This window comes from Calonectris borealis, unplaced genomic scaffold (assembly GCF_964195595.1).
Source record: "Calonectris borealis unplaced genomic scaffold, bCalBor7.hap1.2 HAP1_SCAFFOLD_77, whole genome shotgun sequence".
In the NCBI taxonomy this organism is placed as follows: domain Eukaryota; kingdom Metazoa; phylum Chordata; class Aves; order Procellariiformes; family Procellariidae; genus Calonectris; species Calonectris borealis.
The window spans coordinates 336,979-358,861 of record NW_027441478.1 but is presented as its reverse complement, the minus strand read 5'-3'; the positions used below and the strand labels follow the sequence as shown (position 1 = coordinate 358,861).

The 21,883-nt window shown below is 46.0% G+C and overlaps 1 protein-coding gene and 1 long non-coding RNA gene across 2 annotated transcripts in view; both read left to right on the top strand.

Moving 5' to 3' along the window:
* Positions 1–21,883, top strand: part of LOC142076650 (uncharacterized) — an 86,515-nt gene that overhangs the window by 55,262 nt on the left and 9,370 nt on the right. The window lies entirely within an intron of this gene.
* On the top strand, positions 337–20,999 carry LOC142076652 (uncharacterized). Its single transcript, XR_012671238.1, has 7 exons — positions 337–459; positions 10,133–10,244; positions 10,432–10,630; positions 11,850–11,891; positions 12,481–14,884; positions 16,244–16,311; positions 19,546–20,999. It is a non-coding gene; the product is annotated as an uncharacterized LOC142076652 (long non-coding RNA).

Genomic DNA, 21,883 nt, shown 5'->3' with positions numbered 1-21,883 from the left:
CCTACGCCTCCACCCTGGAGGCCATCGCTCTTCTCTCCTTCTCTGTCGCCTCTCTCTGTCCCTCTGTCCGTCTCCCGTGCCTCTCCGGCCACGCCACCGCCCTGCCCCACCCCCCCCCGCCGCTCTGCCCCTCTCCCCTCCTCCTCCCGGCTCCACCGGGGCTCCGGACCGGGGGCGGGGCAGCCCCGGGGAGGCGGCCATGGGGCCGGGGGGGGCGGGGCCGGGCTGGGGCCGGTGTCCCCGCAGGGCCAGAGAGCGGGAAGGGGCGCCCCGTGGCATGCTGGGAGAGGGTGTGCACCAGGGCATGCTGGGAGCTGTAGTCCTGGGGCGCGGGGCTGCCCGGCGGCCATGTTGGTTCCCGGGGCATGCTGGGAGCGGTCAGTTCCCCACACTGAGCTTCGCGGCGGCCATGTTGGTCTCGGGAGGCGCAGCCTCTGCTCCAGCTGCGGCTCGGCTGAGGTGAGGGCTGGGGCCGCCCGGGGGTGGTGGGGAAGCGCTCCAAACGGCCCGGTGTGATGGGGTCCCGGTCCGCTGGAGCCGGGCCGGCCGGGGCAGCCCCGGGAGTGACCCGAGAGCTGGGGAGGGGAGGGAGACGGAGACAGACCCCCCCGGGCACAGGCACCGGGCAGCCCGACTCCCAGAGCCCCCCTGAGCCACCCCAGCATTTTTCGTTACTGCAGTAATAGGAGTAGTGTGTTTTTCTGTTAACTCTCCCGGGGCTTTCACTCCAGCTGCCCTGTTCGGGGACTGGGAATATTCAGCTGCCTTGGAAAATTGCCAGCCTGATTATTATTGCTCAGGCCTTGTTTCCCTCGCTCGAAAACACTTCATCTTTAAATGCGTCCTTGCATCGGCAAGATCCAGGCAGTTGGGATTGTTTCCTGCAGGGAGCAGCCTGATGAATCCAGGCTGCTGCCGTTCCGAGGCAGAGCTGAACGCTTCTCCCCGCCACCGGTGCTCGGCCAGTGGTTTGGCAGGTCCAGTCAGCCCGAGCGGGAGCTTGCTGTCCTTGCTCTGCCGCTGCTTTGGCAGCCGCCGGAGGGTGGGAGGGGACAAATCTTCTGGCTTCCCAGCTGGAGTCTGGCGAGTTCGCGGGGTGAGGGGTAACGTGTAATGCGAACCCGGTTTTTTGTGTGGTATTTTCTGGGGATTTTTTTTTATGTTAGATCTCTGGGATTCCTGTGACCTTTAATAGCCACTTGGTGGGATTTAAGCATAGCTTTGAAGTTAAGCACGTGGTAACTGCTACCCTGCGGTGTAGCTGGAATCCCCTTGCGAGCTCCTGTTCCCCCCACACTGGAGAAAGCAAATCTTTTTTTATTTGGTGATGAAAGCAACTCAGGGAGTTGCACTGAAGTGCAGCACCTTTTTTAACCTCAGATCTAAAGTCACACCGGTCCTACCGCATAACGCATGCTTCCCCAAGCTTTCACAAAACGGAAGGGATACATCAAACCGACCCCACAAACATATCCTGTGCTTTTTTTATCTGACCTGGAACATGGGGACATGACCCTGCTGGGCCATCTCTGCCGCTCTGCGTGGGAACCAAGGTGGTGTCTTTACATTCCAGGATAAGGACTTAGCTTTTTTTTTTTTTTTTTAAGTGACTTTAGAGACGTCCTTATGTTGTCCGAAAAGCGGGTTCGTGCCCGGCGTGCAAGTAACCAATTCCACACGCTCAGGAGAGATATTGTTGTATTCAGGCCTGGGTGCTCGGTGGACTTGCCACAAATCAAGCACACCTGGTCTAGTCACCTTTCTGTTTATATCCATGCTTCTCATACATATTTTAAATTTCCTTGTTACATATTCATTACATTTCCGAGAACTAATTATAATATTACATCATCTTAAACACATGCGCACTAAAACCTTTAGGGTCTTCTTGGGGGTCTCGGGTGGTCTCTGGTGGTCGGTAGGGTAGTGAACTCTTCATGAACTTATTTCCTCTTTACCTTATAGGGTCGCAATTTGTCCCTGAGCCATGCTTGGACCACGTCTGTTTATAGTTTCCATAGCTAAAATTAATTATCACTACTTCTAAAACACACACCTGTTAGTTACCTAACTTCTAAGCAACAAGTCTTCATTGTTTAAAATTACAGAAGCGAGCAATATAGAATCCACAACAAACTAAACTATCTATCACCATAGTGTTCTTAAATTAAAACATATACATCTTGATCTCCTCCAATCAAACACCCACTCAGTAGCTTCATCATTCTGGTTTCTTATTAACTGGTCTTTTAACCCAGTTCTGGGTGAGGGCTATACACAGGATGATAACACTTTGAAGATTAATGTTGATTAAGATTAACATTAACAATTCCCCCCTTTGAGACTTATGATGTTAAGCATCATGAGTCTCACAATACTTATTTTCTACAAAAAGATACAAATTGAATCATACAACATATAATCATAACTAAAATAACGATCAGTACCACAAACAAAAATAATTGTTTAAGCCAATTTAAATTTGGAAGCCACGAGAACAACCAAGAAAAATCTAAATCCTTCCCGTTCTTTAAACCCATATGCCAAATCTTTTATTTGTTGGATTTTCTTCTCTACTAACTGTAAATTATCACTCAAATTAAAACAACACATTCCTTTAAATTCTTCACAACCATGATTGTGTCTTAAAAGTAAATAGTCAATTGCAGCCCTGTTTTCAAGTGTGGCTTCTCTTATTTGTGTCATTTCCATACCAATAGTCGAAAGTGCTTGGGAGGTATAATTTATACCTTTTCCTACCAAACAAGAACTATACATCCCTCCCACAAAATTCTCGGCTGCAATACAAAAGGAAGACATGTTGGTTACTTCTCGGGCTAAAAGTTCCCAGATATTTTGATTTCTATAACAAAAATTGAGAATCAATCTGACTGATCGTTATTATTAACAACAACACATTCCACATCTTCCCTCTCTCTCTAATTTAATTCTGTTCAAAATCAAATTGTTACACTAATTTAGCAGCATCTCCAGTATCTCATTGAACACGCCGCAAAGTTAACTTCAATGGTTCCTTAAATACAGATGTCCACAGTCCAGGTGGAATTTTCTTAATCCTCGTATAATGAATCCAAGAATCTATTCCTTCCAGTTTCACAGCAGTGTTTGTTGTTAACAGCACCTGGAAAGGTCCTTTCCACTTTTCTCCAAGAGGGTCATCCTTCCACATTCGCAAATAAACTTGATCCCCTGGATTAAATGAGTGTACTGGAAATTCAAGAGGTAAAGGTGTCTTCAAAGGGACATACTTATGCAAAGAATTCAACACCTTACTCAAAGATAAAAGATATTCAGTTAATACTTTTTCTCCTGTTACATGCATTTGTTTAGATCTTCCTGTTAGATTAAGGATCATAAGGTTTACCATACAAAATTTCAAATAAACTTACTTTTTCTCTAACTCTCGGGGTCACCCTAATTCTTAACAAGGCAAATGGTAAAGCTTCAATCTATTTCCACTGAGCTTCTGGATATATTTGAGGAATTTGTTTCTTTAATATTTGGTTCTTCACATTTTTAATAACCTCTGCTACAAAATGTGGGCCTCTATCAGAGGACATTTCTAAAGGGACTCCAAACCTTGAAATTATTTCTTTCAACAAATGTTTCACAACCTCTTTTGCCTTGTTGGTTCGACACGGGAAAGCTTCCGGCCATCCAGAGAAGGTATCTACCAATATCAATAGATATCGGTATTGGTTACATCGCGGTAACTCTGAAAAATCTATTTGCCAATACTCACCGGAAGTTATGCCTCTTTTTACCTCTCCAGGAGGGGGTCGGATTTGTATTTTCGGATTGTTCCTAAGACAAATCTCACATTTATTACTCACACTTTTAGCAATCAATAACATTTTGGTTCCTATCGCATATCGTCTTACTGATTCCACCATTGCCTCTGCTCCCATATGTGTTTCAGCATGGGTTTTGACCATTAATTTCTTCATAATTTCAGGGGTTACTATACATTGTCCATGTGAAGTTATCCACCATCCTTGATCATTTTTCTTACAATGTAATAGCATAGCTAATTTATTTTCTTTCTCACTATAATTTGGGGATTCCACCTGAATTTCTTTTGATGGAATTAAAACATAAATCATAGTATTTAATGCTACACGTTTAGCAGCCTCATGTGCTTTTCGATTTCCTTGTATTACTTTTGAGTCCCCTTTTTGATGAGCTTTACAATGAATCACCGCAACTTCTTTAGGTTTCTGTACTGCTTCCAACAAATTCAAAATCTCGGTTCCATATTTTAAAGGGGTACCGCTAGCAGATAAAAGTCCTCGCTCCTTCCATATTGCTCCATGAGCATGCACAACTCCAAAAGCATATTTAGAATCTGTATAGATGTTAACTCTTTTACCTTTAGCCAAATTTAAGGCTTTTGTGAGGGCTATAATTTCTGCTTTCTGGGCGGATGTATTTGGAGGTAATGCTTTTACTTCTCGATCTTCAGTTAAAGTTACCACGGCATAACCAGCCCTCCTTTCTCCTTTTACAACAAAGCTGCTTCCATCAGTAAATAATTCTTCATCCGGAGTTTGGAGAGGGCCATCTTTCAGATCTGGCCTGCTGGCATACACCTGTTCGATAACTTGTAAACAATCATGGTTAAGATCACTCTCTTTTTCACTTGACATTAAAGAGGCAGGATTTAAAATTGTACTCACTTTCAAAATGATGTCGTCTTGTTCCACTAACAAAGCCTGATATTGTAACAAACGACTAGGGGTTAACCAATGATGTCCTTTTTGTTCCAGTACTGCAAGTACCGCATGCGGGACATGAACCGTTCTTTTCTGTCCCAATGTCAATTTTCTAGCTTCTTGAATGATGAGAACTGTTGCCGCAACTGCCCACAAGCAGCTAGGCCATCCTGAGCTTACTTTATCTAATTGTTTGGAAAAGTAAGCCACTGGTCTTTTCCAGTCTCCCAAAAGTTGAGTCAAAACCCCCATAGCTACATGTCTCTTCTCATGAACAGATAGCTCAAAGGGTTTGGTCAGATTTGGAAGTCCTAAAGCTGGAGCTTTCATTAAAGTCTGTTTAATGTCATCAAAACTTTTTCGGCACTCTGGAGTCCATTCTAACAATTCTTCAGGGCCTTTGGTTGCCTCATACAGTGGTTTTGCCATCAAACCATAATTTGGAATCCAAAGGCGACACCATCCAGCCATTCCTAAAAATCCTCTCAAGTCTCTTTTAGATTGAGGGGGTGCCATCCTGCAAATGGCTTCTTTTCTACCATTTCCCAATCTTCGCTGTCCTTGGGAAATCTCAAACCCCAAATAAATTACAGTTTGTTTTGCAATTTGTGCTTTCTTCTCTGACACCCTATACCCGGCCATTCCCAAAAAGTTTAGGAGGCTAACAGTCTTTGCTTTGCAGATCTCAGTAGTATCTGCTCCCAATAGGATGTCATCAACATATTGAAGGAGGGTGATTTGATCTTCCTTACCGGACCACTGTTCCAGTTCCTTATTCAGAGCTGCTCCAAAGATGGTTGGGCTATTTTTAAACCCTTGTGGCAGCACGGTCCAGCAGAGCTGAGTCCTCTTCCCAGTCGACGGATCTTCCCATTCAAAGGCAAAAATCTTTTGGCTGTTTTCTTCCAGAGGTATACAAAAGAAAGCATCTTTCAAATCTATAACAGAGAAATATGCATTTGATTCATTGATAGTTGTTAACAGCGTATATGGATTAGGGACTATTGGATGAATGTCCACCACTAACTGGTTTATCGCTCTTAAATCTTGAACCAGCCTATATCCTTGGTTATGTGACTTTTTCACTGGAAGGACAGGAGTATTATAATCAGATTGACATTCTCTTAAAAGTCCGTGTTTAAGAAAAGTATTTATTATTGGTTCCAAACCTTTTCTGGCTTCTATACTAATAGGATACTGTTTCTTTCTTACCGGTCGAGCTCCTGTTTTCAATTCAACTTTTACCGGTTCCACATTTTTCGCTCTTCCTGGTTTCTCTGTTGCCCAAACAAAAGGGTAAACTGCATCTTTAATCTCTTCTGGAATTTCTTCAGATTCATCTGTGTTTGTCTGTAATAAATAAACTTGGGCTTGCCAGGCATTAGCTTCAGGAAAATGAACTTGGATTCTTCCTTTTTTAAAGTTGATTTGTGCTCCCAATTTATTCAATAAATCCCGTCCTAAGAGAGGCATGGTGCATTCCGGTATATATAAAAATTCATGCATCAGTGTTTTTCCTCCAATTTTACATTTTAAAGGTTTCAAAAAAGGCCTTATCTCCTTCTTTCCCGTGACCCCAACAATAGATACATTAAATTTACTCATTGGTCCTTTACATGTATTTATAACAGAATATTTTGCTCCAATATCTACTAAAAAATCGACTACTTCATCTCCCAGCTTTACTGGAACCAGGGGCTCAGCTGGGAAAATATCATTTTCTACCCCCGGTCCCCATCATTCAGAATCTCCTCCCATCATAAGTAAATCAGCTTCAGGTGGTATCTGCTGTGACTGAGTCACGACTGCTCCTTTGTTCTCCGGACACTCACTCTTCCAGTGTCCCTGTTTCTTGCATACAGCACATTGATTAAATCCTAATGGGGTATATTGTTTAAACATATCTCTACCTCCTCTGCCTTTTCCTCTCAAATACCCTCTACCTCTACCTCTCAAATATCTTCTGCCTCTTCCTCCAGCTGATCCTTGGGCATTTACAAAAGCAGCTGCTAAAATAGCAGCTTTTTGTTTCCTATCTTTTATTTTTTCTTTTTCCTGATTTTTCTTTTCCTCCTCTTCCCTATTGTTATACACCTTATAAGCCATTTCAATTAACTGTGATATAGTCATTCCTGTAATCCCATCCACTTTCTGCAATTTCTTTCGAATATCTGGAGCAGCTTGCCCTACAAACAAAGTAGTAAATATTGCTCTATTCTCATCACTCTCAGGATCTAAGTCTGTCCATTTCCTAGCTGCCTCACATAATCCTTCATAAAAGGTGGATGGGTCCTCTGTTTTTTCCTGAATTATTTGAGTCAATTTCGCCAAATTCTTTGGGCGGGATATTCCATTCTTTACTCCTTACAAAATTAATTGTTGATACTGTTTAATCATCAATTTACCATCATTACTATTAGGATTCCAATTTGGGTCTTGAGTTGGCATAAAATGAGCAGGACCTTCTCTTGCATTTATTCTTTCATTTTCCATATTTGCTTTTTCTAATACTACCCTCTTTTCTTCAGGAGTAAACAAATTATTCAAAAGAATTTGAATATCTTTCCAATCTGGATTATGATTTTCAATAATTGTTCGAAAGGATCTATACACCTTTTCTGGATTCTCTCTGTATGATCCTGCTAATTCTTTCCAATTCATTAAATCAGAAGTTGTAAATGGTACTTTCACAAATACTGGCTCCCCCCTTGGGCCCACTGCCTGGCGAAGGGGTGCTAACAATACAGACCCTTGCTGGGTTCTAGTCCTGCCGGCTATCGGACTAAAAGTATTGCTTCCTCTTGCTTCGGTTTCAGAAGTTTCATTTTTACTTGGTGGTACTAACATTTGTGTATCCTCCTCTTCTTCTCCTAGTTTTAAACATCATTTTCCTATGCTACATGCAGAACAACAGTGCACTTTTGGTTCCTTATTTTCCATCATCATCATCATCACATTAGAATCTAAACCTAAAAGTTTACATTTTTTTTTTTCCGAATTTCATAATCGAAAAGATTATGAAAAAAGAAAAGAAAGAAAAAAAAAAACAAAACAAAAAGAAAAAAAAAACAAATTACATAAGGTACCTCATAACATTAGTTGTAAAATAGTATTATATTGCAAGGTTCCCAATTCTGGCCATTTTTCCTCATCTTCTAATTTATACATTGGCCACCATTTAGTACAATATTCAATTAATTTATCCTTTCTCAAAGGATCACCCCCAAATTTTCCCCAATGTTTAATGATGCATCCTAAGGGGGAACAAGGTGTTACTTTTGATGGTTGAGCTCCCATATCTTTACCAAAAAAGAACGTTCTTTACCACAACTTCATATACTCCAGTCGTCACTGTCAAACGCATATGAATATACCGGTTTACCCCTGGCGCCTACAACTTCATATACTCCAGTCGTCACTGTCAAACGCATATGAATATACCTCTTTACCTGTGGCCACAATTCCTTACCAAATGCATGCACAGTTTTATACTCCAGAACAATATCTCATTTACCTTAGCGTTGCACCGTTGAGTCGCTCACCTGCTCTGGTCGGGGAGAATACTCACGGAGTCCCCGATCAAAAGGTCGGTGCGCGCTGGAGTCCAGAGAGCAGGGTCTCCCCACCAAGAGCCGACAAGTCGATCCGGGCAAGGCTTCCCAGCAGTCCCACCTGGATCGCCAAAAACTGTTGTCCGAAAAGCGGATTCGTGCCCGGCGTGCAAGTAACCAATTCCACACGCTCAGGAGAGATATTGTTGTATTCAGGCCTGGGTGCTCGGTGGACTTGCCACAAATCAAGCACACCTGGTCTAGTCACCTTTCTGTTTATATCCATGCTTCTCATACATATTTTAAATTTCCTTGTTACATATTCATTACATTTCCGAGAACTAATTATAATATTACATCATCTTAAACACATGCGCACTAAAACCTTTAGGGTCTTCTTGGGGGTCTCGGGTGGTCTCTGGTGGTCGGTAGGGTAGTGAACTCTTCATGAACTTACTTCCTCTTTACCTTATAGGGTCGCAATTTGTCCCTGAGCCATGCTTGGACCACGTCTGTTTATAGTTTCCATAGCTAAAATTAATTATCACTACTTCTAAAACACACACCTGTTAGTTACCTAACTTCTAAGCAACAAGTCTTCATTGTTTAAAATTACAGAAGCGAGCAATATAGAATCCACAACAAACTAAACTATCTATCACCATAGTGTTCTTAAATTAAAACATATACATCTTGATCTCCTCCAATCAAACACCCACTCAGTAGCTTCATCATTCTGGTTTCTTATTAACTGGTCTTTTAACCCAGTTCTGGGTGAGGGCTATACACAGGATGATAACACTTTGAAGATTAATGTTGATTAAGATTAACATTAACACTTAGGCTGGCTGGGTTAAGTTGGTTTACTGCACAGTTGGTTGAATGGAGGAAAACAGTAAGCTCCGCTATTGCCTTTGGCGTTTTCTCTTTACTGTGTAGCTCGTTTAAGTTATCTTCTCATGACCTGGCAAGCAGAAGCTTTGGCTTCATTCTAGGCCTTGGTCTAACAGTCACGAAAATCAATGTTGGAAGTCTTTCTGAGGTTTGGTTCAGGCCCCTATATGCATTTTATAAAAGTGCTTCTTGGCCACTGTTTAACTTTTTACATGGGTTTGTTTTCGTTTATCTTGAGTGTTGAAACTCTGAAAGGGGCCGATGAGTTGCCCGCGCTCAGTTTGCTCCCTCCCCTTCGGGGAGTGCGGTTAATGTTTGCTTCTTGGCTTTGCAGAGAACAAAATCCATTAATACACCACCTCACTTGAATTGCTCTTGTTGGGAACCGATTAGAAGCTTATTGCTGCCTCATCTCGCAAATGGCATGCGTTCTGGTTCTCATTTGTTGAGCAGCCTGTCGGCTTGTCAAATGACTCCGCAGAACAATTCGATTACTCCAAGCAGCGATGCTGATACGAAGAGCTTACGTACTTCACTGCTAGCGATTCTGTGCTTTTCCCTCTGCAGGCGGGAAAGGTGATTCCTGAGTGGGCTGTGGCTTTAACCAGGGAGGGCAAAGCTGCTTCTCTGTGTATTTCCTTTCCGCCTCTTCCCTTAGCCCCTCCCCTCCCTTCCCCTCTGTGAGGCTGGTTTTGTGGTGTGCCTTCACTGGTGGAACGAGCTCCCACACGAAACGGAGGGAAGGAGGAAAGGGGCAAGGTGAGAGGTGTCGCAGTCCTTAGTTTGTAGATTTAATACCTAGGCCCTATTCCAAAAATACGGCACGTATGTGGGTCAGTGGTCCCTGCAGATTTTTATTATTTATAGCCATTTCTATAAATACAGGACTTCATAGAGCGGGTTCACAGGGTGCTGTGCTGCTTGTAAACGGAATCGTTTTTATCCTTGCTACAGTCTGGAGGTGGCAAGTGCCAGCTGACAGATTAAGACGGAAATGAAAGCGAGCAATACACATGCGACGGTGATCCTGCCACAAGGCAGATCTGTTAGAGAGAACGAGTGCAAGGTAAGGAGCATCATGCTGCATTTATTGCTAAACGTATGTTTTCATTTCATTCCAACTAGAAAGTAAATCAAGATATTTAAGGATTATTTACTGTACCAAATCCTCTTGCAAGCAGTGCACTCTGTTGCCCTGTGGATAGTCTAATGTCATGACTGGCATGACTGGTAATTTTCCTTTTCTTTTCTAGTGGAAGGATGCATTTATGAAGGCAAAGGCGGGGTACAAGCGGTGCCCCACAACAAACCGACCTGTGAAGACCCAGACATCCGCTGTTACAAACAGGAAAAAGCTATGGGCCTTGGCTTCAGACTCTGCAAAAGATTGACCAAGCCCGAGGAAAGTGACAAAAAGTGAAGCAATGCCACAGCGTCACTTCGGGATGGCAGGTGAGATTTCCATCCATGTTCCTCAAAGGTAGCAGCCTCGTTTTGTTTGAGGATGCGGCGCTGGAATCGAACTGCAAGACCAGTTTTCTTTACTGCACATGGTAGTGTAATGCAAATACCATTCGTGTCCCAGATTAAGTTGCCAAGGCTCTAGTTAAACCTCTGCATAACAACCTAAAATTGTCCTTAGTGCATGATTGCTTTCAAGAGTTGAGTCCAGATATGTGGCGTATCATAACCCATACCCCATGTGGGGTCTAGATTTGATGGATTTTTAATTCAGGCTTATCTGCTGTTAGAGATTTTCATTTTCTGGTCAAAAAGGAAGATGCTGATTGTGTGCATTCTTTTTCTCTTTCATGGAGTGTCGTACTATGTTTAGTAATTTGCTGTTTACAAAAATAATTTATGGGTGTCTGTGAAGTTGGGGGCGTTCTTGTGGATGAATGTAGCAGTGGAGCTCACTTTTTGTATTTAAATCAAGAGAAGCATAATTTAATTTCACATAAAACGTGCTCTTTTGCCCATTATGCCTTGGAGGGTTGGATTTCTAAGCTAAATACTGGCAGCTTAAGAACCTAGCAGTCAAGGTAGAAAATAAGTTTTCCCCCACCACCCTTTTTTCTTTTTTTTTTCTTCTTTGCGTTTTAAAGTTTCTAATCTTATAAACACTGATGTCTCTGAAACTTTGTCATGTCCCACCTAGTTTATGACAAGTGTGTGGCAGATAGGACTTTTCTGCTTGGTGAGATCGTGAGCTGGAGAGTGGAAAATGGTTTTATGGAACAAGTGTAAAAGGATAAAGATGGATAAAAAGGCTTGTACACCTTTTTGCCAGTTTAGTGGTATGAAAATTCCTGTGATGAAATTCCTTCTGGCTATGAAGGAGCTGCGAAATGTGATCAAAAGAAAGTTTTTCGTGCTATATGGATATGATATATGGGAGACGAGTTCTAAAAATCTCAAGCCCCTTCCTTCATCCCGTTCTGCTTTTTCTGTCCGAGGAGTAACTTTTATGCTCCTAAAGGTTTATTGACTTAACAGAAAGAACAAGTAGTAGGTCTTGGTCTGGCTGGCTGCTGTCCCCCACCGCTCCTGCTGGGATATCCAACCGTAGAGCTTCTGAGTACAGAGAGATCTTGAATCAACACCTGCCAAAGCAGAGGACAGAGAACTTAAGAATTCATTAGAAACTCATCTAATCCGTTGTTTTATCTAGAGCGCCATTCATTTCTGAAGAAGGCCCTCTTTTGTGCTACAGGTGGGTTTTGGTTGTTTTTTTTTTCTAATTATTAATTAATTTAGTTCCTGCAGACTGAGTCAGTGAGCACAGTAATTCACAGGGTCTCAGTCCAGTCCTCACGCCAATGAAGGCTGGCTGTTTCATGAGTATAACAATAGCCCATAAAATAACGACAGCTTCTGACAGAGATGTTGGCAGCATCTAAAGCATGGCAAGTCTGCCGTGCCAAATGGATTCCTGTTTTGTCCCCTATATACCAGTTCGTGGTAAATATGTTTTGTTGTATTCTTCTCCCCTCGACTTCACGTGATAGTTCAATCCAAGTCTGACCCTTCTATCCAGTACAACCTCTTTTAAAACCCAGGCTGCGTGCTAACTGATGAACGAAAATGTAGCTGAGCAAGCGTAGAAATGCAGCAGACTGTCTTGCATCTTCAAGGCAGATCGCTTCCTTAGGAGAGGGATTATAGGATTCCAGAATAAATCCAGGAAATCTGTTTTGCTTGTTGGTAGTTGTTAATCCTGTCTTGATTGCTTTCTACATATTCCATTTCATTTTGGAAGATGTAATAGAGAGAGAGTAAGATCTTCCTTTCTTTTCCTTTAGTCCCACACAGGCCATCTCTCTCCTTTATTTTTGGCATTCCAATAGTAACCACCCCACTTTTCAGTTTCTCACGTTGACCTATGATTGTGTCAAGAACCTGAGGTGTGGCACCAGCACTGGGCTTCTGACCTGCAGACCCGCTAGTGGTGTCCCTGCTCATCCAGCCAGGAAGTTGTAACTGAGCATGTTTTTCTCATGACGTGGCTCACCTGTGATACGTGAGGGCGTAAGGCAAAGACAAGCGCTGTTTGCAGGTGAGCGTGACCATTGCAGCATCTACCCTCAGAGCTACAGAGCTAAGTGGGCAACAGCTTTCCTCGGCAAATGTGCAAGATTGCCAATACTTTCACATTTCTGCATCAGAAGAAAAGCATCTGGCCAAAAAGCTCTTTAGTGAGGCAAAGGGTGGAAAAAAGACACTTCCTGGAGGAGCCAATACCCTGACAGAGATGCAATTTTTATGTTTAGAAAGAAGCTTCATTCTGCACCCAGGTGAAAGTTAATTGAAACTGGTACCTGCTGGCCGCCTTTCTGCTTAGGTCTTCCTCAGTTCTTTCTTTCCTCCGACTGAAGAATTGCAGTGATGAACGAGCCAGCCTGCTGAGTTTCTAACCAGACCAATCCTAACAAAGAATGTCATTCCCAGGTAGTGAGGTGGTTGTAAGCTTCATCAATAGTAAAAGCTGTTGAGATAGTCACGAATCATCTCCCATTCTGCAAGTCAAATTCTTGACTGTTTTCTCACTACTGTTGATTTAACTATAACGGGCTTTAAAAGAGCACTTAAAATTCGTAATTTTCGTACCCGTAAGTTCTTGGTGCCATAACAGAAACGTTGTGCTGAGAAGGCAGTGTAAACATATGGCAATGTTTGTATATGTTGTGTGTTTGTGTATATGTGGTGCCGTCGACAACGCCTGAGGGACAGGATGCTATCCAGAGGGACCTGGACAAGCTCGAGAAGTGGGCCCGTGTGAACCTCGTGACGTTCAACAAGGCCAAGTGCAGGGTCCTGCACCTGGGTCGGGGCAACCCCCGGTATCAATACAGGCTGGGGGATGAAGGGATTGAGAGCAGCCCTGCCGAGAAGGTCTCGGGGGTACTGGTGGACGAAAAGCTGACAAGAATTTTAGAGCCCTAAGCTGGGTGTTCTTCAGGTGGCCAAAACTGAGGAGGGGGAAGAAGACCTACAGGTAGCTAAAGGGAAGCACAGGAGAGCAGCTGGGAGCCAACAGTGTGATGTGGGCATAAGGAAGTGCTCCACTGCAGTGTGTCAGGCAAAGTATTTTCAGGAACTGTGGAGAAGAGCTAATGCCATTGCACAGAGCCCAGCTCATCTGACGGGGTTGCTCTGCTGGTCCTTCACGTACAAGAAAGATGAACTCCCCCTGGAATAACTGGAGAGGAGAGCTGCAGGGATTGCTGGGACATGGGAGATGGAGGTGCGTGATGGCATCAGGAGTTCTTGATTTGCTTCGGCTAGAAAAGCAAGTGGGAGAAGAGTGGGGTGACTCCTGTAAATGCAGAAGAGGGAAATACCATTTAGGGAGAGCAGTTACTAAGCCTGAAGGTGTGGGCACCAGAGAAAATGCGTGCCGCCTGGCCCTGAGTAAATTTAAGCTGAAAACTGGAAGAAAACTCTTTAAGGCTTAGAAGGTTTGGGTTCTGCAACAGCCTTCCAGTGGAAATAAAGAAAGTAGAAAGCACCCAGCCAACCCCTTATTGCTTAACATGGAGTTCAGTGAGTTTATGATGGGCCCGGAGATCTCTTCCAATCTCTCCTTCCTCCAAATTAACTGCCTCTTCAGGCATTGTCTTTCAAGATATGTGTTCCCTGTTCACTTTTTAATTGCTCTCCTGTCCTCTTGTTTGAAGGACTGAACTGTTGCTGATCGAGTATTTTGATGGCAAAAAGTGCTATGCTGGCAGGATCGCTTCACTTGTGGGTTGTGCTTAGGTGCTTGCTGACCCTTCCCATTTTCTGTCCCCATTTCTGTCCCCATCACTTCTTGTTACTAGATCCTTTGATAGTGCCTTGTCTCTTTGCAGACGCTTAATACCTTTTGTTCCCTTTTTTATTTAAAAGAAAGAAATCTAAAACTAAAAAAACCAAACACCCCCCCCCCCCTTCTACCTGTTTGTCACAGTAAGGGAAACAATTAATTCCAGTTGAACATTGGGTTTGAAGCCAGATGCTCTTTAGGCTGTATTCTTAAGATAATGAGCCACTCTTCTATGCTAGAGTTAGTGGATGAGCTTGGTTTATTCATATTGCTTTCTTCTGCTTCTGTTTACTGCTGCTCTAAGAGAGTACTGAAAAAACCTACCCCGCGTATGTTAGCGTGAGGTGCTGTCTGAGGGAAAACTTGTGGCAGCACCTGTGGTATTGAATTAAACAGCACCGGTGAGTGTTCCCGTGAACTGGACCTTGATCATCTGCAGTGCTAAATCGCTTGGAGGTTTACAGGTACAGGTTTGTCCCACGTCAGCTGGAAAGCTCCGCAAATTCCTCGGCACCACTCACGAGTGGGAATGGGCCAGGGGATTTCCCCGTGGGCATTTTGGATGCAGTTACCCTGCATCCAAATTTTGCACAACAAAACGCAACCAAATGGACAAGGGTAATTGTGCCAGTTGGCCTCCATTCCAGGGAATGGTCCCGGGCACGTGTAATTTATGGTTGTAGAGAGAGTTTTTGTATAGTTCCGGGAAAGGAAATTGGAAAACGTGAGTGCATGCTTAGTGAGACCTGGGGAAGGTTACTTATCTTTGGTGTCTGATCATTAGTGAAGTTGGTGTCTCAGCAATACAGCGAGGATAACGCTTCCCTTTCTCTCACACTGTGGCTGTTGTGCGAGACGTTTGGGCCACAGACTGTCTCCCTCTCTCTAGATGACACTCTGTTAAATTGGGCCCCTGCATTGCTTCCAAGGCACTCCCCCAAAACCAGACATTTAGTCTTCATAACGATGAAGAGCAACCACCGTTCTGAGTGGAAAAGCCACTCCCTGAGTCGTGCAGTGCCAGTGTTCGTTGCTTTCTCTTCTTGTCATTTTCTGAGCTCCTGAAGTGCAGGAAGGCTGGAGGCGAGAAGCTGTCAGCATCAAATACTCGGAGGAAGAACATTTATATCTCCATTTTACTTTCCTCAATTATAGACTGTATTGGCAGGGCAACAAGTAGGCAGGCAGGTTGCCTGGCCAGTGCCTGTGCGGTTCTGGCACAGAGGATCAAGCGCTTTGTGCTTCAGAGCTGTCAGGCTGGCACTTTTCACCACTCAATGCAGCTCTAGATTAAAGCTAAATGAAAATAGAAATTTTGCTTCAGAGCTTGACCGTGTCATTTTGTTCCATCCTTTTACTTGTTCAGTGGCTACGGAAGGGAGCCACTCCCTTGGTAGGAGCATCCACTGAGTTATGAACATGCGTGATATCAGAGCATCTTTGTGTATATTTACGCATGAGATCATTACAGCTGCTGTTTTAAAGATCTCTGTAGTACATGAAACCTTTGGCAGTAAAATTGTAAATCCACGCAATGGTGTGTTAAGCACACAAATCCAATTAAATCCTTTAAAGAGCCTTGAAAGCCTCTCCCAGAGAGTACAGAAATGGTTATTTGTGATTCTCTTGAGCTGCCTTTTATGGCAGCTTGCTTAGAGTGTCTGTGGCAAGTAGTCTTCTGGGGGCTTAACGCTGCAAATGGTAGGTTCTTTAAACAAGCAAATGGATAAACTTAAGACTTGGTTTTACTCTTTTAACAGCTCCTACCCAAATGGGAGGCCTGAGTAGGCCGCTTTTAGCAGGGGAACATGCCCTGACTGCGCAAGAGGTAAGGAACTCTCTTCTCTCCCTTACCGCGAGCCCTCAGTTTAAAGAGAGCTCTGAAGAGGAATGTTTGACCAGTGGGAAGTGAAATTTAAGATACACACCTCAGGTGGGACGGAAGTGTGAGGCCTGTGGCGGTCACGGACGCTTCTGTCCTGGGCTGTGAGCTGTGCAAATGCCAGCAGAAAGCTCTGGGAACGCTTTGTGCATAGGCCAAAGCGTTCCTGCTGCTACCCCAAGTGTCGCCAGCCCGAGCCCTCACATCTGGAGACCGATGTTTCACGCCAGCAGGCCAGGGGAAGGTAGAGTTGCCTCCCCTCCGACACGAGGCTGCCACGCTTTGGAGCAGGCATGCTCTGGGGGGGGGTCAGACCAGGTGTCTTTGCTGTCTTCTGGCCTTCATGTGGTTCTCATGCTCCTGGACAGCCCCATGTCTGCTGACAGTCTTTCATAAATGGGGATTTGGAGAAGTGGAAGTTGTTTCTCCCTCCTGGTGGGAGCACGCACCGGGGCTTTGTTGCCAGAGAAGCAAGTGGGGAGCGCTCCTGGTTGGATGCAGCTCCCTTGGCAGATGCTTGTGCTCGTCTCTCGGCCCCGAGGTCTGATTTGTGCCTTCCCCCCACCCCAGCTGTGCTGCCGGCTCTTGTGAAATGGGGGTACCGAGGGCAGATGGTTTTACCACAGCCAGGAAGTTCCAGTCAACCCGTCAGGGAGGTTTTCTTCCTGGTTCTTGCAGTTACAGATTTTCAAACAACCCAGCAAAGAAGTTTTCCAAGGAAACGTGACCAAGGGAAGTGCAGGGTTGAGCTCTGATTGCTCTCTGTGTGGATTGTGTCTGTCCCTGTCCTCAGCCAGGCACGCAGGATCTTTCAGATGAGGAACAGGACTATTCCAGGCTGAAGCGAGCAATCAGGATCCCAGCTGTGTTTTGTTTAAGGCCATCAGGTGGAAGTGTGCGGTTGGAGCCTTCTTGGTCGCTTACCCTTTGATTTCAGTGCTGTCCTCAAGTCCGAATCTTGCAGTGTTTTTGCTGAGGACTAAAAATGAAAGGGATAAAGCAGATCGTCCTCACGCACCTACGCACCTTCCCCCCAGCTCAAGGTGAACAGACAAAATCTCTGGGCTACGTTGTTTTATTAAACGTGTATCAGATATGCAGCATCAGGGGAGTTGTGTACAGCAAATGGCTGCAGGTGCCTGGGGCTTGACCAGCGTCACCTGGAAGGGAAAAAGGAAAAAAGGTGACTGTGGGGACTTGTGACCACGTATATTTATTTGTAATTTCTCATTGTACATTGCTGTATGCGTGCTTTGGAACATTTAGCGCTCAATACTTCCTCCTGTCCTCCCCCTCTTCCTCCTCCTGATCGTCTTCCTGCACCTCCTGTTCCTACTCCTCTTCATTGTCATCCTGTTACCCTCCTTCTCCTCCTTCTGTCTGTCCTCCTGTTTGTCGTTGCTGTAGTTGTCCTCATCCTCCTCCTCTTCCTCCCCCTTCCTCCCACTCGTCCCCAACTTCATCCTAATCCTCCTTCTCCTGTTAGTCATCCTTGTTCTCCTGTCATCCTCTTGCTCATCCTCTTCCTGTTTCTCCTCCTTCTTCTCCTCTTCCCCCCCGCCTCCTCCACCACCTCCTCTTTGTTCTGTTCCTCTTCATCCTGTATGTCATCCTCCTTTCCTTCTCTTCGTCTTCCTCCTCCTCATATTCCCTTTCCTCTTCATTCTCCTTCTCCTTTTCCTTCCTCCTTCTCCTCCTCCTGCCCCTCTACCTCCTCCTCCTCATCATCCTCTTCCTCCTCTTTTTTTCTCTTCTTTCTCATGTTTGTCCTCCTCGTGTCCTGTATCTTGTTCCTCTATCTTCTGTTCCTCCTCCTGCTCATCCTTCTTCTCTTCCTATTCTTCCTCCTGCTCCTAGTCCTGTGCCACGTGTTCCTCTTCTGACTGTTCCTCGTGTTCCTCCTCTATCTCTTCTTTCTCCTCCTCTGGCTCCTCCTCATGTTCTTCCTCTTCCTTCTTTTTTTCTCTTCTTCCTCCTTGTTCTCATTCTCTTTCTATGTTCCGTGTCCTCTTCACCCCCTTCCTCCTCCTCCACCTGCCATCCACCAGTTCATCCCGTTTGTCGTCCTTCTTTTTCTCCTCCTCCTGTTTGTCCTCCTGTTAATTCTCTGTGACGGGGTCATCACAACCTGGTTGGTTGGGTGCCTGGGACTCAGTGATAGGTAAAGGGATTCCCCATGTAGAAATGGGTTTCCATATGTCCTTTTCTCATGTCAACGTGAGAAAAACAACAGACTGACAATGGGGGTTTTAAAGGGTTTGTGGGTTGGAGAGAGCAGGAAAATGGGCTCATTCCACTGGGCATCGGGTGGGTACCTGCCCGATATTAAAGCGTCTTTATGTAAGTGCTGCTAGTTTTGGGTCTGTAGGGCAGGTGGAAGACCCAGGCAACTCCGTGAGGTTCACACCATTCCCGTGCAATTTTATGTGTTGTATCAAGGCGGAAAACTTCTGCCCTGCAAGAGAGGAAGGTGCCATTTGTCATTTCCTCCACAAATTAGCCCTTGGAGGAGAAGAGGGGAAAAGTGCTGCTGGACTTTATAGACGGTGCTCTGTGTGCTGCTGCACTTCCCTGTTCTGTGGCAGGGTCATCAGAACCGGGTTGGCCGGGTGCCTGGGACCTTCAAGGCCTGTAAGGAGGGAAGAAGTCAGCCAGGCACCCGGGAAACTTGAGGACGATAGGGAGAGGGAGAAGTCGTCTGCCTGGTGCACAGGACCTTCAGGGCCTGATGAGGAGGGCAAAGGGGACTGCTAGGTGACCAGCTCGGTCACAGGGCATGGCTCTTTGCCTCATAAAATGGGGTTCGTTATGCTAACCATATTACCAGGGGTCAGGAGCAGGGGGGACCGGTCACAAGTGCAATTGTTAGTTGCCTTTCTGAAGTACTGGGGTGGCAGCAATGCAGGGCTCAAATACCAGGTTAGGCTCGAGGCCACTGCTGTTCTCCTGGTTCTCCCAGGCAAAAGACAAGTGGAGACGTAGCCCTGCCTGCAGCTTTTCTGAAGGGAGTGCAGCAGCTCTTGCCAGTTGCCAAGGCACGGGGTGGCTCCAGCCCCTACAGCCTCGGAGTCAGTATCAACTGTGCTGGCTCCAGCTTCAAAGGCTCAGGTGTTGGCCAGGGACTCAGGTCATTGGGCGAAACATTCATTTCCTCAGTTAACTCTGCTTTTCCGTCTGCAGAAATGGCTGTAGATTCACCGAACCAAACACCGTTTTTCAAGTGGGCACTTCTGTCTGTAAACCGTACTCCTAAAGTATTACTGGGGTCGAAAGGGGGAGAGCATCTTGCATAGGAGAGGATGGCGCATCGCTCTCATATTCTTGAGGCAGTCCTACTCGAGTTATGCTTTCAGTGGGAGCCCTTCCTGAACGATCATTTCCTGGGGGTACAGCGCGATGATGGAGGTAAAGTGTCCCGCGCCGAATGGTAGGCTTCTGGGGCACCCCTGGGGCAATTCTCGGCCTTCGAGGACAACTTTCAGGATGGGGAGAGGATGTCACGAAAAAAATGACACTGCCGTACGAGCTACAGATACTTCAGCCAGCAGTGACATAAACACATGCACAAGCCAGGTTCCCGCGCCGGCCGTACGAGCTACACAGCCACCAGTGACATCAGAGCAGCACCTAGGCCAAGTTCCCGCACCTCCTAGATCAGCTAGTCAGCCAGCCACGACATCACAAGCCCCTGCACAAGCCAGATCCCCACACCTGCCCTATCAGGAACTGTGCCACAAGTGACATAATCGCATCCACAAGCCGGGTTCCGCGCCTGCCCTATCAAGTACTAAGCCAGCAGTGACATCAGCACCTGCACAAGCCAGGTTCCTGCGCTTGCCATATGAGATCCATAGTCACCAGTGACATCAAAACAGCAGCATCAGCCTGGTTCCCGTGCCTGCCATAACAGCTCGTCAGCCACCCGTGACATCACAAGCACCAGCACGAGCCAGGTCCCCGCACCTGTGCCACTAGCTGATATGGCAAGCGTGGGAACCCGGCTTGTGCAGGTGTTGATGTCACTTGTGGCCCAGTTCCTGATGGGGAGGCATGGGAACTTTGCTTCTGCAGGTGCTTGTGATGTCACGGGTGGCTGACTAGCTGATAGGGTAGGTGTGGGAACCTGTCTTGTTGAAGTGCTTGAGAGGTCACTGGTGTTTGAGTAGCTGATTGGGCAGGTGAGGATTGGGGGTAAAAGGGTAAGGGGGACCCTCCCGTTGAGGAACCTCGTGACTCAAGGGGAGGGTCTCCCTTGCCCTTTTCATAGAATCATAGAATCATTAAGGTTGGAAAAGACCTCTAAGATCATCGAGTCCAACCATCAACCCAACACCACCATACCCACTACACCATGTCCCTAAGCGCCTCATCTACACGTCTTTTAAATACTTCCAGGGATGGTGACTCCACCGCTTCCCTGGGCAGCCTGTTCCAAGGCCTGACCACTCTTTCAGTAAAGAAATTTCTCCTAATGTCCAGCCTAACCTCCCTTGGCACAACTTGAGGCCGTTTCCTCTCGTCCTATCACTAGTTACTTGGGAGAAGAGACCAACACCCACCTCACTACAACCTCCTTTCAAGTAGTTGTAGAGCACGATGAGGTCTCCCCTCAGCCTCCTCTTCTCCAGACTAAACAACCCCAGTTCCCTCAGCCGCTCCTCATAAGACTTGTGCTCCAGGCCCTTCACCAGCTTCGTTGCCCTTCTCTGGACACGCTCCAGCACCTCCTTGTCCTTCTTGTAGTGAGGGGCCCAAAACTGAACACAGGATTTGAGGTGCGGCCTCACCAGTGCCGAGTACAGGGGCACGATCACCTCCCTGCTCCTGCTGGCCACACTATTTCTGATACAGGCCAGGATGCCGTTGGCCGCCTTGGCCACCTGGGCACACTGCTGGCTCATGTTCAGCTGTCGACCAGCACCCCCAGGTCCTTTTCCTCCGGGCAGCTGTCCAGCCACTCTTCCCCAAGCCTGTAGAGTTGCCTGGGGTTGTTGTGGCCAAAGTGCAGGACCCAGCACTCGGCCTTGTTGAACCTCATACAGTTGGCCTCAGCCCATGGATCCAGCCTGTCCAGGTCCCTCTGCAGAGCCTTCCTACCCTCGAGCAGATCAACACTCCCGCCCAGCTTGGTGTCGTCTGCCAACTTACTGAGGGAGCACTCGATCCCCTCGTCCAGATCGTTGATAAAGATATTGAACGGGACCGGCCCCAGCACTGAGCCCTGGGGAACACCGCTCGTGACCGGCCGCCAACTGGATTTAACTCCGTTGACCACAACTCTCTGGGCTCGGCCGTCCAGCCAGTTTTTTACCCAGCGAAGAGTGCACCTGTCTAGGCCGTGAGCCGCCAGCTTCTCTAGGAGAATGCTGTGGGAGACAGCGTCAAAGGCCTTACTGAAGTCCAGGTAGACCACATCCACTGCCTTTCCCTCATCCACCAGGCGGGTCACCTGGTCATTTTATCCTCAGTCTCTGTACAAATCATTCCAACGCAACTCTGACACGATTTTCTCTGTGTA